The sequence below is a fragment of the Idiotropiscis lumnitzeri genome, chromosome 21 (genome assembly GCF_059441095.1).
Source record: "Idiotropiscis lumnitzeri isolate Australia: NSW breed Sydney's pygmy pipehorse chromosome 21, RoL_Ilum_1.0, whole genome shotgun sequence".
NCBI lineage: Eukaryota > Metazoa > Chordata > Actinopteri > Syngnathiformes > Syngnathidae > Idiotropiscis > Idiotropiscis lumnitzeri.
This window is the reverse complement of record NC_142411.1, coordinates 2,948,970-2,966,703: the sequence shown is the minus strand read 5'-3', so window position 1 is coordinate 2,966,703 and position 17,734 is coordinate 2,948,970. Positions and strand designations below refer to the sequence as shown.

General features: G+C 42.7%; 1 protein-coding gene across 2 annotated transcripts in view; it reads right to left on the bottom strand.

Annotated features, from left to right (window-relative positions):
- The window catches only part of LOC148316465 (MAM domain-containing glycosylphosphatidylinositol anchor protein 2), a 121,016-nt gene extending 103,729 nt beyond the window's left edge, over positions 1-17,287 (bottom strand). For both annotated transcript variants that reach the window (XM_088285906.1, XM_088285907.1), the window contains exon 1: positions 17,227-17,287. The gene's annotated coding sequence lies outside the window, so the exon portion shown is untranslated. The remainder of the gene's footprint in view (positions 1-17,226) is intronic.
- Between the last annotated feature and the right edge of the window lie 447 nt (positions 17,288-17,734).

Genomic DNA, 17,734 nt, shown 5'->3' with positions numbered 1-17,734 from the left:
TCTATCGCCGCGGCCTGATTTCCATTAACGTAGCTGGGGTCGCATTAGCATACGTCGTCGTAGCGGAGCGTCCAGCGAGGCGCTCGTTTGCGCGGGATTAAAGAGGAGAGGCTGCCGACAAGGGGACACATTTTGAACTCAACAGGAACACGATAAAACAAATGGGCAGGCATTGGCGTGAAAACCATCGCCGTCCAGAAATTATTTTTCGGGGTCCCTCGGTGCCGTGTAAGCGAAATGGTCCTCGTCGACGAGGTGACATTTCATCCCGTCATTTTGACCCATTTGCGGATTAAAAAGTATCGTGGTTAACGCCGAAATTGTGATAATGGGATGAGTTCTGACAAAACGGCCTTGAGAGCAGGTCCAGAAATCCAGGGAGAAATCTACTAAATGCTCCTTGAGTGTAGAATTCAAGCGTAACCTTCATATTATCATACATTATACAAATGTATTCATACTTTGTGGGTGTGAATTATTAAAAGTTTGCCGCAATGCCAGTCGCTCCAAATACAATGAAAGAGACAATATTTTACAGATTGTCAGATTTTAAAGTTTGGGATACAGTATTCCTTATGATTGTCGAAGTCGTGGCTAGACAAAGTATTTGCAAGGTCAGCTGTGAATACACGAGGACCTGACACGTAGCCGATCGCGCATACTTCCAACTCGACAGGATATGCTGAGCATTATGTTTTAGCTCTTACTCTTGGGTTGACTCGTGATTTTCAACTAGTGGTGAGCGGTCAAGAAAAAAATGATCGTATTCTTCAAATTGATGTCATATTATATTCAAGTGTTGTATTTTCAGCTGAGAAATTTTATCCAATTAGAATTCAGCTTGCTCGTGTTGCCGGGCAGATTTCACTCTTGCACTTTTCGCCCCGAGAAATGAAATGTCGTCGAGGTTGTTGCGCAAATCAAAACGTGGACGTCCGTTCGCCTGCTTGTGCATGTCAGGGTGGTTTTTTTTTGGTTGGTTTTTGTTTTTTTTTGGTTGTTGGGGGTGGGGTGGTAAAGCGAGAGGTTTAGTGACCGCTACTTTTAATGCAGTGACAGCAGCAGCGAGATAATGAGTCCTGAAGACTGCTGATTCCTCTTTATGTCGCCCTCGCAGGAAATCACCAAAACTCCAGCTGCTCATTATCCGTGTGGCTGCGTATGAAAACCTCTCCACGTTGACTTGAAGGTGAGCCGCACACGCATTCCACACCACGCTCCGACATCTCGCCTTTACCCGCCCACCCAGCATCCCTCAGCTTCCCGCATGCCCCTGCAGGGCCGTTGTCCGAAACTTGCAAAGTGCGAGAGAGGACGCCGTAAATGCACAGGGGCTAATTAAAAGTGCGGCGGCGTGGGTGGCGAGGCTGTTTTGGACGGGTAGTGGAGATGGGCCATAATGGCTCTTTTGGGTATTGACCCTCCTTTTCCATGCGGCACCTTTATTTTCTCATCGCCTCCTCCTCCACACTGTCTCCATGTTGATCGTATGTCACTGCTGTGTTTTTGCGGGTCTTGCTCTCTTTTGTGATTAGACGCCCATCGCCGAGAAAAGGTGGAGGAGGTCCCACTATATAATTCGGCCATACCAGGACTCTTATGACGTTAACTCATTCACTACCAGCCAAGTAAAAAAAAAAAAAAAAAAAATGGATATTTGACGTCTTAAGCCGTCAATGGCAGTCAATGAGTTGAATTAATTCTGCAATTCACATAATGGCAAATTTGCATAATATCGCCATCATGCCTAATTTCGCCACCAATTCATCTTAGATCGGCCGGAGAGCCGCCAAACGTAAACGCAATCCGAGCAAAAAGTTGTTTTTTTTGCGTTTTGTTCGCAGCATGCACCAAATACACACGATCCAATGTCACGGCACACTTTTTTTTTTTATGAATTTCATATATACATATATATTTTATATGTGAAGAATACAATAGCTGTAGACTAATTTGCTTTTGTGAAGTGGCACAAAGAAGCCGAGGATGGGGTTGGTGGGGGGGAATTAAAGAGCACATCAGCTACGCCTCTCTCATTATCATGCAAACGGAGAGACGAAAAAATACCAGTTTGAAATATTAATTTTCCGCTTGATTAGATTGGAAGACTGACGGGAGGAACTTAAAGTGCAATTAGCCATCAGTGAGGCCAGATTCTTCGTGTGGGGGGGGGGTTGCATTTTCACGTCACTGAAGGACGTTTGCTTTGAATGACGTTGTTTCAACCGATGCCGTGCTTGTTGTCGCCTTTGTTGCTCTGCCAACGCATGTCAGGGACTTGTCAGCCGGCTTTGCACGTGTACATTTTTTTTTTTTTTGGACGATAAGCCAGGGTCAAATTGAGTTTGATGTGTCAAAAGTCAATCAATATAGAGGCCATCCATTGTCAAAGTTAACAGTGCGAGATCGCTTTCGATTTGGACTTTGACTTTGGTGTTTTAAAGTGTTCTAAACAAGCTCATAACTCAATTCGCTCGGGAATTTTCTCCATTGAAATTAAATGAAATGCCAATAAATTCTCGGAGAGGTCTAAAAAGCAACTTAATAGAGTGGGAGGCTAACCGGCTTTTAAAGGAGCTAGCTAAGTAGCTAGCTAGCTAGCTGGCTGGCTCGCAAACATTTGAAAGAGTTTCTGAAGATGTAACCATATAGAAAAAAAATACATGTACCGCCAACAATAACGCATTTTAGAATGAACGCATCAGTGTTGTGCAGAAGTGTCAATTCTTGGATCACATACACATTAAACGCAAGCGGCTAAAGTCTCACCTGTCAGCGGACGCGTCCTCTAAATTCTCTCCATTATCCTATCGGATTAAAAGCTCATTCCAAGTCTTATCGCGTAGGAACTCCTCTTCCTCCTCCCCACACTCCCCCCGGTGGGAGTCAATTATTAACAAGAATATTCCTTATGAACCAAATTAGCCTCTTAGCGCTCTCTGGCGCGCCGACGCTAGGTAGCCCTACAAGCATGGTTGCGTCGGAGGCAAAGGTGAGGCTGACGATCAGTCTGCCGATCAAGCAGGACGCCTCTGCAGAAATCCTCCCGGATGGGATGCGTGTAAGATATCAACAACAAAGAGGAGGTTCTACAACCTTCACCGAGGAGGATTTGCCTTGGACCGTCTTGGAGGAGCGCAGGGAAATAAAGCAGCGATCTAAACAAAAAAATGATTGTTAAGCTCAAGCCGTAGCGAGATAATGTCTCAAGTAGAATCGGAGACACTGCGTATACCGGGGGAGTCGTCATTTTACGACAAAATTTGGGTCTTGGAAAAGCTTTTAAGTCATAATGACCCAGCTTGTATGGAAAAAAATTTTTTTTCATTTTGTTTTTAGTTTGCAAACAAACCGACAGCATCTTAGCTTCTTGCTAGCGGATGTCTATTTAGCTAGCAATTGTGTTATTAGAAAAAAAAAAAAACAAGAACTGTTACATTTTGATTTACAGGATTGTTCGCTTGGTCATTAGCCGTTGGCTTCCTCATTTGTTAGCTGGCTAGCTTCTTAGTTTGTTAAGTCAGTCAGTTCGTTGGTTTGCATTTTAGTTACTGAGCTCACAATTGTCTCGTTGGTTGTGGAGTTAGTTACAAGGATTACGCAACAATTAACAACACAATATTAACAAAAAAAACAATTTTATAGCTAGCTAGCATTGTAGTTGTGTTGCTACCATTTGTTTCCGTTTTATAGTTTGAGGGACGGCAACAATTGTAAAAAATAATTATTAAATTATGATTATAATAATTAAAAGAATATATGCTTTAAGTTTGAGAACAGCTTAAATAGTTGGCTGGTTAGTTGGCAAGTGGCTCCTTAATTAGTTAGTTACTTAGTAATTGGTTCATTCGTTAAGTAATCAGCTACCAAGATTACACCCAAAAATAACAACACAGGTTATGTTTTTATTTTGAGAAGGAGTTTAATAGTTAGCTGTTTAAAGAGTTAGTTAGTCATTCACCCGCTAGTAACAAATAATATTGCTCTCCTTTAATAATGTCGACCCAGAGAGACAAGCTGCGATTACAAGCCGTGTGAACTCTTCGGACCTTATACAGAGAGAAAAAAAAAACAAACAAATGAGTATAAAAGGCGGAACAAATTGCTCTTGGTGGGTTAGCAGGGGGAAATTGCTCTGTCCAAAATGCATTACTGCATCATCTTAGCCAAAGCGGCATGATGAATATCTTTCCAATACGGCCGAGGACTTCTATTAGCGAGCTGTTGAGATAACGGAGTGGTAAAGGCAAGTAAAAGCCGAGCCTTCCAGCTGTTCCCCTCTGATGTTCTTCACTGGGCCTCCATTAGTAAATTACATGTTATCTCCGAGCCTCGGATCAATGAATCATCCCAACTAATTATTTCCAATGTGCGGATGTGTCAACGTGGCCGACATTTGGTGTGGTTTACAATAAAAAAAATAAAACATGACAACACGCTCGTCTCACCGCTTCTCTTTTTTAACTTTCCACTTCAGCGCCCTGAAATGTTTTAACGGCTTTATATAAACAGTGAATAAAAGATTCTTTTATTTTTAAGGCAAAGTGCCGCAGCGTCGCATTGAACGTCATGTTTCCCGCGTCGGCAAATTAATTAAAAGGAGTTGGCCCGATGGACCGATTACGTCTGGGGTTGATGAATGTGACAAAAATGATGGAAGATTACGGGACGGCGGGAGGTGAGAGGATCATACAAATACGACAATTCTGCAAAAAAAATTATCCATGACCTTTAAACTCGTATTGGATCAATCGTCAGTCAAATGTCAGTCAGTAGAAGAATGAAAACAGACAGACGTTGACATTTTACCTCCACGAGTGAAGCCATCTTAAATCTGATCTAATTAAAATCAAAAATAAAAATACAAAATTAACAAAAAAAGACGAAAATGAATCATCCCGAAATATCTGCAAAAAATTGTGACTGCTGAAAAGGAACATGTACTCATTTGACTTCCAGGCGATTTAAGAACAGAGCAGACGCCCGCGGGATTGTATCTCAAGGCCTCGGACGAATCGTGCGTGCTCCTTGTATTATGAAATCTGCTTGGCAACACAAGCTAGCTGAATTCTGATTGGATAAAAACTCTCACCTAAAAATTCAACACTAGGATATAATAAGACATCAATGTGAAGAATATGATCAGGATTTCTTGATTCTGTTAGGCCAGCAGCCTTGAAGGCCTTGACCGCCCACCACTGGTGACTGGTGAGAGTTCTGAAACCGGACCTGTCCTAGTTTGGTGGCGGACTGCGATACTGGGAGCCATTTTGTGGGTTCCAAAACGAATAGCATTCCTAAATCTTTTTCAGCTCAGCTCCACAAGAAGACTGACAGCATTCAAAATCAATCGAATATGTTAATAACCAAGCCTTTAACTTCAAAAGGGATCCGTTCCCTTCTCTTTGTTCAAACTGCAACCAACCAACGCAGCGTAAACGCATTGATCGCTATCGTGGAACGTGAGCCGAAGTGTGCCCATTTGTCCAGCCGTAGCGGCAAAGAAATGAGCTTTAATTCGCAAAAAAAAAAGGAGCCCTGAAATGTTCCATGAAAGGATATTTGTTCCAGCCCTAGAGGTCGGTGGCTGAAACGGCGAGGGAGGTGTGATATTGAGAGGCGAGAAAAGAAAGAGCTGTGGGCAAAAGGTTTAAAGTGGCTGTCCTTCGGAAAAGGCGGCGAGCGGCTGACAGATAGCGAGCAGAGGCCTCGAGAAGACAGGATGGGGTGGGGGGGTAGAACAGAGAGAGGTAAAGAAGTGGTGGGAAATGGTGGCGGGGTAAAGGACTGATGGGTGGAGGGAGAGGGGGCGAGGGGCGGGGGGATTAGCAAATCGGGTATGTTGGAGCTTTGGTCCCCTTGGCTGCGATAGGAACGTTGAATTATTCATGCAGCAACAAGGACAAAATCATTTTTTATATTGTGACCAATGCTGTGCAGTGTCTTACAGGGTGGGGGGGGAATCAAAATGAGTCAAAAGCAAAAGTGATTTTGGGCCATATTTTCTTGATCAAAAATTTGCAGAATGGAGAAAACAACCACTTGTGACTTGGGGAAAGCGAACCACATGCTGCTTCACCGTTATTTGTCCTTATAACTCCAATGAAGCTCATATGAAAGGCATCCTTCGATTGTAAAACGTGCGGTTGCCTTAGCGCCGTCAATAAACGGCTTTCTGCCCAGTATTAGGAAAAGGGCAGTGGAGGGTGCGGGATGAGCTCGTCGGTTATGACTATTGGTGCCCCGCACCTCCTGTTAAAGTCACAGCGTGAAGCTGCTGCCCGGGCCGATATGAGTTTTGCTGTTGTTGAATAATTCATCAGCAGCAGCAGCAGCAGCAGCGGCAAGGACACTGGGCCGTGTTGATACAGCGACGTGTGGACGAGGGGGGATTTGCGAAGGCTCTAAAAGAGGAGGGCGAGGGGGGGGGGAGCAGAAGTTAATCCACATAACTGCAAGATCTGACCTCACGAGTCCCCGAGATCCAAACGACTCCCCGGCCGGGAGATCATTTATCCGCGTCAGCGACCCCGTTGTCCAGTCACGGCTCCAACGGCGTGCAAAGAGGCAGCGGACGGTGAATTTATAAGGGAAAAGCTATAGTTGTGGGGTACGCAAAATTGTTAAGCAAGTTAGCAAGCAGTGGTTGATACGCTTCAGCAAATAAGACCTCCGCCAAGGCAGGCAACCTCTAGAGAGGTTCGTTTGATTGGCCTACAGTCGGTGTGATTGTTGTACTCCCATCCTGTAGGTGGCGGTAATTCGCGTTAGCACGTCATGAACTGCAAGTTTATTTTTTCTACTGGTCACTGCTCTGAGTGGCCCCAATGCAAGCAAACTGTAGCAGTGAAAGAATGCCTTCCAAATTCTTTAAACATGCTTTCGTTTTGCAAACAAAATTTAATAAATGTCATCAAATTATTTTTATTTAATATTTTAATTTTTATTAATTACTTAATAATGAAAAAAATCAAATAAAAAATATAAATCCAAAAATATTTTTACTTCTACAAATGTCAAATTTTGAACAGTTTTTTCACAAATGCAAATTCTTGTAATTTTTCCAATTTACTACCGTTACAGATTTGCCTTTTTACATTTTTTTTGTAGGTTGAAAAAAAATTCAAAACATTCCGTTTGTTTTTTTATCTCATTCACCAATTTTTACAATGTTAATTTTTATTTTATTCTTTATTTTATACATCCTCATACACCGCAAAAACATGATTGTCAAGGAAGAAGTGGATTCCAAACTCATGAAAACACAAGTCGCAGAACCCCGCACACCCCGCGCCAATCCAGTCGGTTCCGGCCGCATGGCTCGGGCCACGTGTCGTAAAGTGCGACATTTTGACGAGTTTGTTCATAGGCTATTTGTAAGGTGCGTGTCAGGTCATATATTCAGCACCACGCTGCCCTGAGCCTGCAGCTGCAAACTCATGTAAATGTGTGACATTTTAAACCGGAGGCTAAGCGGTCACCTCCACGGGCTGTGTTATTATCTGTACCTCCTTTTTCACCCTCACGCCTTATACAGCAAGCCGGCCTCATTAGACGCTCGAGAATGTACATGAGGTTCTATAAGACGAGGTCTGCGCCTGTGTGTTGCCGGAACCTTTCATGAATCGGGCCCGGAAAGAGTTAACGTGGCCACGTGTGATACGGTGGCGGTGCTAATGGGAAACGGGCCAGTGGCTTCTAGGAAGCCGGTCGACGAGGGATTACACTGGGAAGTGATCACAGGGAAGTCTTGATCAGAGCCGCTGAGGCACCAGGCAGCTCATTACGGGCTGCAGTGAGCTTAGTGGCGTGCGGCAGCAAACAGGAAGTGGAGTACGCTCACTTGCGGCTGCTGTTCCGGCGTGATTAAAACTGATTGTTCGCATTGGAGAGAAAAAAAATCGTCCTATTCATTAAAAAATGCGCAACTTCCCACTCAACGGTCATTTAACAATTCTTGGACCTTTTTGTGTAAAAAATGCGTGTTATGGTGGGATGCACACTTCAAACACACAAAAAATTTTATATTTAGACGTGAAATACGCATTGCAGCATTTAATAAATTGGAAAAAAGGAAATTTCAGTGGGGGTCAAAATCCTGGAATTATTATACATTATTATTATTATTACTTTTTGGACGTTGACACGTTCTTTTATTTAGATTTTTTTTGGCATTACTTTTATCAGATTAACATGTTTAACCATATTTTTTTAGGCATGTTTTTTTTTAGTTTTGTTACTTTTTAAACATTTTAAAACCTCTTCTTTTTTTTTTACAATAACCTTAAAAATTGTCTTGGGGTTACATCTCAAAGGTTTTAACAATTTTTCACCCATATACAAATGATTATAATATGTGGAAAAGTAAAAAAAAAAAAGCGAAGGTAGAAAAAAAAAATCTCTATATTTAGTGACTGTGTCTGGAATAGAGAGCGCCATTGATATGCACAAGAGCACAGATGCTGGTGTCTTTGTTGTGCCACCGTGCGTGATTTAATCAAGTTAGCCGCCGCCGATCTGTCACGAGTAACAGTGCCTTTGACGGCATTGCGCGTGATTCGAATTAGCACACACACGGAGGATGAAACACACGGTATTACCTTCACATGTAAAAAGCTTACAAGTCAGCAAATGAGACGCTGATCGGAAGTGACGCAAAGCAGCCGTCCCGGAATAATTGCTATAATTTCCATAAAAGACTTACTTTTGTGATGAATGCAACAGGAAAGTAAAAGTGACGATCTAAAGTGTACAGAAATAGGATTGTTTGGGGGATAAAAATACTTGACTTAAAAACTGAAGAAAAAAATGTAATTAATTAATTAAAAATGAAAGTCATCATAGAGTACCCATTTTTCACTCAGTAGTTCTATTTTAATTCACAACCACCTAGTAGTCCTAAAGTCCTTCACTGCTAGCTAACACTAGCACGCTTCCTCGATTATTATTATTTTTTTTTTTTATAAAACAGAAACAGGCAAGACTTGTGAAGTTGAAGTCCAAGTCAAGCAACTTGAATACCAAGTCAAGTTGAAACTTAAACTTGGCGATTTAAGTCCAGTTTGAGTCTCCCCCCCAAGTGCTAGCAGACAGTTTTAAGCTAACGCTTGATAATCAAGCTAGCTAGCATTCTTCATTTTAGTTACACGAACAAGGAGGAACATTTTTCAAAAATTAAAAAGAACAAAACAAAAAAAAAAAAACAAAGGTGGACGCTTCCATCTAAATTCCAGACACTCCTGTAAGGAACTATTTTTCTCCTTCAGCTAATTACCTTTCCATTAAATTTTCAGTGCCGGCTCCGCAATCACGTTTAAATCACGTCAGGGGATCAAATTAAGAGGCGAACCACTGCGAGGGTGACGGTAATTGTACTTTAAGATCCAGGAACGATATCAGAAAGAGCGATTTAAATGGCAAATGTTCTTCCCGATGATGCCTTCATGATACCAGTGAATGTGATGCGACCTCGGAAACGCTGCATATTGCCTTCGCCAACTCCAGAACGCCCGGGTCACTTCTGTATTAAATATAGAAAAATAAGAAAATCTCAGGCGACGTCCTCGACGCAGAACGCAATAGATTGGCCTTGAAACTGGGGAAATGTAAAAAGGCGACAGACAAATTCAGTCAATCATAAACGCATCATGAGATTGCATTTCAATGCATTATTTTTATTTCGACACCTCATTTCTCGAGGAAATAAAAAGGTACGCCGAACACCAATAATGATATTCATAAGGACTGAGGTCAGGGATGTACCGCTTTATTGACAGGGCTGATTTATTTTTATTATCTTTTTGGCGGTTGACATTTGAGCAGTTTTATTACCTTCATTGAGGTGCGTACAGATTTTTTGTTTTTGTGTATCATTACGTAAAAGAAGTTTCCATAAAACTTTGTGGATATGTTACAGGAAAATAAAGAATAAATCTTGAACCGTGAATTTGGCGCCGAAAGTCGTTTAAAACACGCTATAAGTTTCCATCTCGCGCCTGCTGCTGTTTTGGTTATTAAAGTAACAAAACAAAGTTAGCAAACAGGCTCTAACAGTATTTGAGGAACAAACCTCGAGCTAGCTTACTTGTAAATAGATCAAATGTTCGTTTCTCTCTTGGTTTGTGCCGGCATGTTTTTCTTTTCAGGAAAAATGTAGCGGTGTGACGATATTGTAGTTGACGTGTCAGAATCCAGGTAAGAAGCTAACGACCGATAACTCGAGAGTGCTTCTGCGTACTACTACGACTAATTAACCAACCCCCCAAAAAAAAAACATTCATGAAAATGTAAATTGCCGCCCTCGCCCCGAAACAAATCGGAGCGAGTTAGCTTGTGATCTATGTGGCCATTGTGTCGTCGTCAGCATTTGTGACACAATGCTTCTTTCTTGACTTGAGCAGAAGGGACCTTCAAACACCAGCGCCGCATCATCAAAACTGAGCGGCGGATGACTTGTTTTTTGTCTGTGTCAGCTTGAGAAAATTCCCACGTTGTGCATAAGCGTCGCCAGCCCGTTAAATCCCTCCACATGCTGCCATTAAAAAGAAAAGAAAAAAAAAAAGCTCATCAAAAGGACATAGCAAGGACCCTGTCCTACTCAAAAACGCTGGTTCAGAGACAGACTGTCCATTAAACGCGAGGAGGAAAGTAAATAATTGTGTTAAAGCAAGTTATTCGGGTAGCTAACGACATAACTACTGACTAGCTAACTAACAAAAGTCAACAAAGTAGATGGAATCCGTGTAACTATTTACCTAACCAGCTAAGGGACTAAAATAACTAACAAACCACAAAATCTCACTTTTCTTTGCCCATTAATTAAATAACTACCTAAATTCTGGAAACTAGCTAAACTCACAAGCTAACAACAAATTAGCAAACGTAGATGCTAACAATCCCCATCAAGCTAAAGGCTTGACGACGCCTTTGCTGTTTGCATTTGTTCGGTTAGCGGTGGAGAAGCTCGACGCCGGCGGCCCCGCAGGATCAGATGCTCGCGATTGGAATTAGCGCACGTCTTCTCGGCGCAGGCAAGGATTAAACGTTGGTGAGCTTCTAAGGCCTCATACCTCGGGGGCAAGTGAGAAGTTAATCAAATGTGTTGCGGGACGTTTAGTTATATGCCCCTTGGACACGCTTGGAATGGCAATGGCATCCCTCTAAAAATCCCTGAATGTTTGCCAAGGAGCGAGCGAACTTTTTTTTGCCGTGGTCATGATTTAAATGGCAAACTCAAATGCACGGCCGGCCACTAGCGTGCGCTCATCTCAAAAAAGCAATCGGAATATAGCACTTAGCGCGCAAGGGGGTAGCGAATCAGCGTCACCAAGTCGTTTTTCCTTGCGTATTCCAGAATCAGCGGAATTCATAACATGTCAGCAGCCATCCGGGAGACTATTTCGAGTGTCAAAGTCGCTTTACAGTACACCCGCAGCGGGCAAGCACGCTCCGATTCGCTTATTACGGCAGTAATGTTCCTTCGGGTTGTTAAAATGAAGAGTAATGTACTGTAAAAGCTGTGGAGGTCAAATATGTTGAAAGAGACCCCGACGGCACGTGGGACTGCTCAAGAAAATCCAATGAGAAGATAATTCCAAAATGTTATTTATAAGCTCGCATACAATAAACATCACCATAAAAAAATAAAATAAAAACGCAGCAAGTTGAGACATACTATAGAAAAATGGAATTTCAAAATGTATCAATTTTTTTCAACTCTTTTTCAATCGTTCCTTTGAGCACGAATGCATCTTTTTAAATGCAACATTTTTTTGTGTTCTGTTTTGCAGTGTGCCCCACTTGGTCTGAGAGGCAAACAAAAAAAAACAAAAAAAGAGAAAAATATGAAATATGGATGAGTCGCTGATGCGCCGCCGGGTGTCACCTCCATGACAAGCACATGCACTCAGGTTGCATCGACACGCGTTTCCTCTGCAGACGAGAACTCTGCTCAACTATGTGGCGGACTTGATTTTGTTTGCGTGCTGGCGACGATTAGCTTTTTTTTTCTTTTTTTTTTTCACACCTGCTGGCTCAAATAGCTCCATATTTGTCGTTATGTTGGTTTTACTTTATGTGTTAGCGTTAGCATCGAGGCTAAAGGCTAAGCTATGTGCTGGTTTTAAATACACAAAATAATTATAGTTTTATGTTTCGTTTGAGAGCAAGCTAAGCGTCGCATTAAACAGCTTGAATTTTTTTTTGGGGGGGGGGAGAATTACTGGCCGGTGCATTCTGTTAATGAGTATATGGGATGAACGTAAGGTTGAATCAAAAGAAGTTGAATTAGCAATAGCATCAAAGGCATGTGACGCTCATGTCCAGCTCAGTTGTTCTCTTTACTTCTAAAATGAGGCCAAAAGCTTTCCAACAACAAACAACTTCGCCCCCCCCCCCAAAAAAAAAATAAAAATGCATCTTTATATGTTTACTGAGCTCCGTGTTGGGATTTAGCGCTGCCTTGTGAGCCCCTGACTGATGTTGGAAGAGGAAAATCATTTCCCAGGAATAAAAACAAGCCTCTGAGAGACGCTGCCTTCACAGTCATGTTTGACCTGAGCCGCAAAATGTCATTTCACTCTCCAAAATAGCAGCCTCCCCTCTGTTGACTTCTTTTTTTATTTATTTCATTTTCTCAGCGCGCCGCAAAGGCAACCAAACACAATCGACCGCCTCGTATTGATTTCCTGTTTGTGTCCCTGTCTTTAACGCTGCCGCAATGTACGCCGGGCTTCTTCAAGAAGAAAGTATACAGTGTACAATAAAAAAAAAAAAATTAAAAAAAAAGTTGCTCTCTGTAAAGAAGAAGTTACCGTACTCCAATTTGGTCATATGTGTTTTTTATTGGACACTTCTAGTAGCAAAAAAATAAATAAATAAAAATAAATAAATAAAAATAAAAATAGATAAATAAATAAAAATAAATAAATAAAAATAAATAAATATATAAAAAAAAAAATATATATATATATATATATGCTGACTTGAAGCCCTACCATTTAATACCGTAACCGGGCTATGGCATGGAACCACGATGCCGGATTGTCACCCAACGCAACGCATGTTTAAAACCTAAACCAGGCTTTGGAACCGCCGCCCCCCCTAGTTTGAAACCCAACCAGGCTCGAAACCCTACTTTGAAGCCCTACTCTCTTTCGATATTTCCAACACAGCGAGTAAATGTATTTCAATATGCGGACATTATGAGGCGCATTTGCAGACATGAGTCACCGCAGAGGTAGCAGGTTGCGCTGTCAGCACGTACGCAGGCGGACCGATGAAGCGCACCTTCGTCTCTTTCATATGGAAAACAGGCAGCAAATTAGCACCTGAGACGAGAAGCGAGGCTGATTGCGGCCCCGCCGACTTTCAGTATGCATCCGATAAACTGATTTTGACATTTTATTAATGGGGGGAGCTGTCAGCGCGGTCACGCGCAAATCTTTATTTAATCACGCTGACATTATGGTGCTGATTGCGCATCGAGACGAAGAATAAACGGACACAATAATCTGTTTTGTTTTGTTTTTTTTCTCTCTCTGGCGTAGGCTTCTTAATGTGCATGCAAGGAGGAGGCGGCTCGCATTGTGCCGCCTGTGTACTCGATAAGCCAGTTTGAATGTGTGTTTGTCCTTGACGTTTCTACAGTACACAACGGCAATGAATGCGCGCATCAAGTGGACAAAAGCGGACACTCAATGGATGCTACATTAGAGTTTAGGTACACGTGAATAATCGAATCACGGCAAGACAAGAGTTCCGGCGCATGGTCGCGGTTGATCCCCTCCCCCCCCTTGCTTTTCTTATGGAGGTGGCGCAGAAAGCGAGCGCAAAACGTGAAAGTACATCATCGGCGCCATTGTTGTTGTTTACGCTTCACACTGATGTGAAAAAATTAAAGCAGAGGATTGAAATGCACAAGGTGTGAGATGTGAGCGCGCGTGCAAAGCGACAGCAGGTCTTCGTCACACTAACACCAAAAAAAAAAAAAAAAAAAAAAATATCAAACTGCTGTTCAGATGTTTGCAGAGGAAAGTTTTCGCTCCAGATGTTGTTTGCTGACTTTTTCACTTCAAGACATTTTGGGAGCGACGCGGCTCCGAAAACTTTGTGCTTTATGCTTCCTCGGCACAAAAAGTTTGCCCATTAAAGATTCCATAAATTCAGCTCAGAGGGGGATTCGACTTTTACAAAAAAAAATAAAGAAATAAATGCAGTAGAACGGCACTATGTGGACCTCCGCCAAGGCGAAACAATTTTGAAGCAAGTGAGAACTCATGACATGCAGTTCCACTCCACTCCTGTAGGTGGCAGACATGACACTTTGAAACCCTAATCTGAAACTGTATTTACATGCTACGGGTTCATCTTTCCAACATCACATGACCAAACCAAAAAAGGTGAGCCGTAATTGGTTGTTACCTGATACCTCGGTTTGACTTGACTTCCCCTTTAAGCACTCAACTTTTTTTTTTTTTCCCCCCAAAAGCAATCTTTATGATTTGACAAGAGTATTTTGACGACTCGGCGAGTCCATTAGAAATTGATTAATTCTTTATCCCCGTTTGGAAGCTTAGATTAAACACATGAGCAAAGCGGGGGGGGGGGGGGGGAGAGAAGGGCTCATCTGAGGACGCTGCAGGACAAAACGTGCTCAGGACGGCCGTCTTGTGTTTAAGCGCTCAACACGACCCTCGACGCCACCGCCTCGGCACTTAATCACGGCCAGCGTGACCTCTTTGGGGTCAACCAGAGCGTCCCCCCCCTTCTCCGCAGGGACGAGCCGCCGACGCGTCACGGGGTGGGGGGGGGGGGGGGCGTGTCAGCGGCCGCGTGAAGCGAGGCGAGGTGGAATAAACGCTGTTCATCTTTCACACAAGTCATGTGTGAGAAGAAGTGCTAATGAGATCTAAAGCACCGGCTGTAATTAGAAGCTGTCGAGAAGGAGGACAATTAAGTGGTGCTTTCCGCCCCCCCCCCCCCCAAATACCCCCATCCGCTCCTGTCGGGCCTCACGGGGGAAAAAACAAAAAAAGATTGATGACGCCCCGCCCTTTGCAAATGAGTCTCCTTATCAGCATAAAGGCTGGCGTGAAACCTTATTTGAAACCGTACTATGTCCTATTAACTCACCTTGAAACCCCGACTTGCAACCGTACTTTGAAATCCCGAGCTTGAACCCGTATTTGAAGCGCTACTCTGAAATCCTAACCTGGGTTTGAAACCAACATTGAAAACTTGAAACCCTTCCTTGACGCTTTCTTAAAACCCTACTTGCTTCATTTCAACTAAATATCCAAATCTGGACTTGAAACCCTAACCCTTGCTTGAAAACTAAACCAAAAACTCCGACCCGGGTTTGAAACCATAACTTTGCTTGAAATAAACAAAACCTACCTTGCAAACTTAATCTTGCCTTGAAACCCGAATTTCAAACCCTAACGCTGTCCCAACTTAAAAACCTCAGACTGTAAACACCGACCCGTGTTTGAAACCCTAATTTGAAACAAATTTCAAACCCTAATCTTGATTTTTCACCCTATTTTGAAACCTTAACCCCTCTTTAAGGCCTGACTTGAACCCCTAATGATGGCTTGAAACCCTAAACTGAACTTGACTCATCTGCTTTGAAATCTAAAGTCTGGCTTTAAACCCAAACTTAAAACCCTCAACAAAATTTTAAACCAGGTAAAAAAAAATAACCTAAAACGAAAGTGTCTGCTATAAACGAATCAGTCGAAATATCAAATTTGAAACCCTAATCTGGGCTTGCAACCCTACTTCGCCTTGCTTGAACCCCCGATTTAAATCCCTAACAGTGGCTGGAAATCCGAATTCTAAACCCTAATCCTGCCTTCAAAACCTACCTTGAAACCAGTAATCGATTGCTTGAAACCTTACCCCTTTTGTAAACCTCCCTGGCACACATGAAACCAGCAAATCTCGTCCTTTGCCACCATAACAATAAAAAAAGCCAAGACAGATCAAATATCTTCAAATCTCGAATGAGACGCATCCCGGAGGAAATCGAAAGCGATCCCGACACGCCTCTTCCAGGGGTCTCGCTCTTCTTCAAGTGGGGATGAAAGTTTCAGGGTTGGGTTGAGTTGCAATAAGATGATCGCTCTACGCTCTAATGCGGTTGAGACGCAGCGTGGCGAAAAGGCTGCCGGGACAGACGCCAGATAAGGTCAGGGAGAAAAGGGGATTTGCCATCTTTTTCCGGGGGATTTGATAAGTAGACAATCGGTGTCGACCCCCAGCTAACACCTCGGGCTTAGTGGGAACGATCGCGCGTGTTCGCCGGAGCAATGGACTGCACTCTCTGTGACTTTACACGCCCCGAGCATACAAGAAAAAAATAAAAGCGTACAAACTGGAATCAAAATTGTGCTTTTCAGGACAGAGGGAAAAAAAATGATCGCGTTGAAGTCATCGTTGCGGAATATCACTTTAGTTGAGTCCTTCAAACAAAGCTTCCTTGGCAGAGGTCGCAAATCCATATGTGTAAAATTCCATCGTCTGACGGGAGGCCGCCTTTCATTCGTCACGGTAACGTTCTTTGTGGCAGCTGCTGCTCAAGTCGTCGTCCGACCTCAGACGATAATTAGAGCCTCCGTGCCTCGGCGAGGAGATTTATTCCAATTAGTCGTGTCATTATCTCCCCCGATGGCGTCGCTAAATTTTACTTACCGATGTCTGCCGGCTGACATCGTGTCTCGCTCCGTCACGCGGACTCAAGCGTGCGGGAAAATTGAGGAAAAGTTTGCCGATTCACATCGAGTCTTGAAGGATCAATCGTGTGGAACTCACCTTGAACGAGATTTATTAAGCGGGATTTTTCACATTTTGGACTTTTATGTGACGCGTTTTGGGCAGCTTCTACATTTTTTTTTTTTTTTTTTGCTCTGTCAAATATAAAAAGAGGGCTAAAGACAATATAATACTCACGGGCATATATTCTCTATCCTCTGTAAAAAATGAGTCATAATATTGCACCTTACACAATACATCATATCACAAAACACCCCCAACACTCCAATAATGTTTTTTAGTTATAGTAATAGTAATAATTTTATAGATTTTTTTTTATGGAAATGTGCTGTTAAATAAAGTGGTCTTTCATTGCCTCGCTAATGTAAAACATGTTTCTGAAATTGTTGAGCCTTATCAAGACTCACTGATGCTAATGTGCTCCGGCGGCGCGTCACTGACGTCAACACAAACCTGTTCGTCCTTCTGGCAGGCTGTCGACACGGGAGGCGCCATTATCATCGCATTAGGCCTCGGCTCATCTTGACATTTCCCGTTTTGGGGCTCCGGGGAGAGAGGCGTCGCGCTCGGCCGCCTGTCGTGGCAGAATGAGAGCGAGAGGCGATTAAGATGTTTTTTTGATTTTTTTTTTTCCTAGATCCACACGACGACGTTTGTCTCCATCTGGCGCTTCCCTCATTCCCACGCGGAATTCCCAAACTTGAGCAGAAAATGGCATGCGTGAATGCAACTTTCGGAGAATACAGCGAGGCTTTCGGATAGGAACGATGACCCTTTTGAGTTTTTGAAGATGCGAGGAACACGTGGTTATACTACCTGACTGTTTTATTCCTGGCTCAAATTTATACTGAATCCAAATTAAACATTTGCAAAAATCTGCTTTTACTTTTGAAAACACCAATCAACATTTTTGTTGATTTTCGGACAAATGATAAAAAACAAGCAAGTAAATAATTATTCA